The sequence below is a fragment of the Rana temporaria genome, chromosome 1 (assembly GCF_905171775.1).
Source record: "Rana temporaria chromosome 1, aRanTem1.1, whole genome shotgun sequence".
Taxonomy (NCBI): Eukaryota; Metazoa; Chordata; class Amphibia; order Anura; family Ranidae; genus Rana; species Rana temporaria.
This window is the reverse complement of record NC_053489.1, coordinates 224,963,180-224,965,564: the sequence shown is the minus strand read 5'-3', so window position 1 is coordinate 224,965,564 and position 2,385 is coordinate 224,963,180. Positions and strand designations below refer to the sequence as shown.

At 37.7% G+C, this 2,385-nt stretch overlaps 1 pseudogene; it reads left to right on the top strand.

Moving 5' to 3' along the window:
* Positions 1-793: 793 nt before the first annotated feature.
* LOC120924852 lies at positions 794-1,328 on the top strand (annotated as a pseudogene).
* Positions 1,329-2,385: the final 1,057 nt, after the last annotated feature.

Here is a 2,385-nt window from a genome sequence, read left to right as displayed (position 1 = left end):
TCTTTTCTACCTCTATTCCTGTATATATGACAACTCTTGGGTTCTACTGACTCAGGCTGGGGATATTGCTCAGGCTTTTATTGTTGCATATGGGCACAGTGGCTAGGCATAGATATGAGCACAGTGAGGAGGCATGCAGATGGGCACAGTGAGGCATGCAGATGTTCACAGTGAGGCATGCAGATGGGCACCATGAGGCATGCAGATGGGCTTTGTTGACCCTCATTTCCACTTACAGTAGTTGCTGCATTTCCTACCCTAGGCTTATACTCGAGTCAATACGTTTTCCTAGTTTTTTGTGGCAAAATTAGGTGCCTCGGGACGGCCTTTACTGGAGTTGGTTTGACAAGATATATGATGACAGATTTTGTGATTCCATCTATTGGGAAGCTAAAAAGAGGAGCTTTCAATGAGCAGATGATAATGTGCCTTTAAAGACCGACCATGGGTTATTTTTGCCCATTTTTTTTTCTGTATGTTTATTAAAAGTTCTTGCATACCAGCCTGGGAAAAATCTTTTGGTAAAGGATATTCTGTTGAACAATGGAGGGGAGACTTTTGTACCACCTATTCATCAACTAAAAGTGCAAATCTCCAGGAACTTTAACAAAAAATACTCCTGCAATGGTATCTAACTCCCTACCTCTTATCTAACATGTATTCAGATTTATCTCACAATTGTTGAAGATCTTGTGAATCCACCGGAACATTAATACATATAATGTGGTCCCGCTCCAAGACTATTTTCACTTTGGAACCAACTTTCCCAAATTATTAAACTTATTTTGGGAATGGATATAGAATCAATTAATGGACATGAAGAAGGTTTATCCTTACCCTTTTAAGGAGGTGATGACCAGTTACCTGAACAAGTATCCAACGCCTTTAGAGAAACATGTTACATCTATCAAAACTGTAGACAAACAATCAGACCCAGAAACTGGCATTGTGTACAGGCGGATGATTGCAACATGCAATAATGATGTTCTATTGTTTCTAAGAAGGTGCAGTATCTTAAAATTGGGAAATATATACATGGAAGAAGAATCTTGGCTGGATATGAAAGCAAGAGTGATGACTCTAAAGAGCCGCTGTTTAATATAGACCCAGTATGCATCCATGAATGAGGAGTCTGTGTACAAGGAATGTGAAGAGAATCCCAACTGGACAGAATTTATTTAGAGAGGGACCATATCAATCACTGGAACCGGATTACTCAACCGTGTTCTGGAAACCTTTGCACAAGCATTTTTAAACAAGGAATCAAAAAGAGTATTGCCATCATGGAGATGATTCTTCAGGAACAATATGGTTGCCCTTTCTCCTAACTTGGGTCTGTTAGCACGTTGTGTAATTACATGACAGAGTATAAAATCATTTGGGCTTTTTTATCTATGGTATTTTATTAAGGACTTGCAAATGTTTTATTGCCAAAGTTGAGAAGTGATTTGTCAGTTTTAATGGCTCTTTTACGTCAAACTTCCCAACTGCTATTTAGGAGTTCATCTTTAAAGACTTCAGCATGCAGTAGAATTTCACCTACACTTGGAGAAATCGATGCACAAACTTTGAGAGTTATGCAGTAACATGGATCTGACCAGGAGGCAAAATATGCCATGCTTTCCACAATGCTTCTATCACTGTTCTGTATTTTGTCTTTACAAGAAGAACCTCATACCAGTACTGTGTGACTTTTACACATTCCAAGATGAGTGATGTAAAATTTGGGCAAAACGGCCTGTTCTTTTGGAGCCTAAACAGAGCATTTTAAAGGCTAAACATTGCTGGAATGGTGGCAAAGGAAAGTATAGAATTATGTTGCATGTACCCAGCATTCATTAAAGGGTAACTTCACCAAAGAAAAAAAAAAAAATCCAAAACCCCAGCCATCACAGAGGTAACACAAACAACCCACACCCACGGTACATACAAAACCTTATTTGTGTCTAGCATAGGGAAATATGATAGCACTTCCAAGGTATGGAAACTTTGGAATGGGTGGTACTCGGGAAGCTCCAGCCACGATTATGTTGGCTAGTGAGTTGATGTATCTCTTTACAGAGATATTACATTTTGTCTATTCCTGAAAATAAGTGCAAAATGCTCCTTAAACGCTCTTCAGTCTGACTGAAAAGTTTATACTCCTTTTTTTTGTTTCTTTTTATTCTCCTTATGTAATAAATGTTCTTAGTATATCCTTTATACAATATATTTATTATACACAAAACTATTTGTATATTGTGCATTATTCCTGTTGCAATTAATTTTTTTAATAAAAATGTATTGAAATAAAAAAAAATGCAAAAACAATTCTGGCAACAAAAAGGTAAAAACCTAACTCCATCTTCTGTCCTCCCCTCCCCTCCCCCCAAATGTAACTTTGCA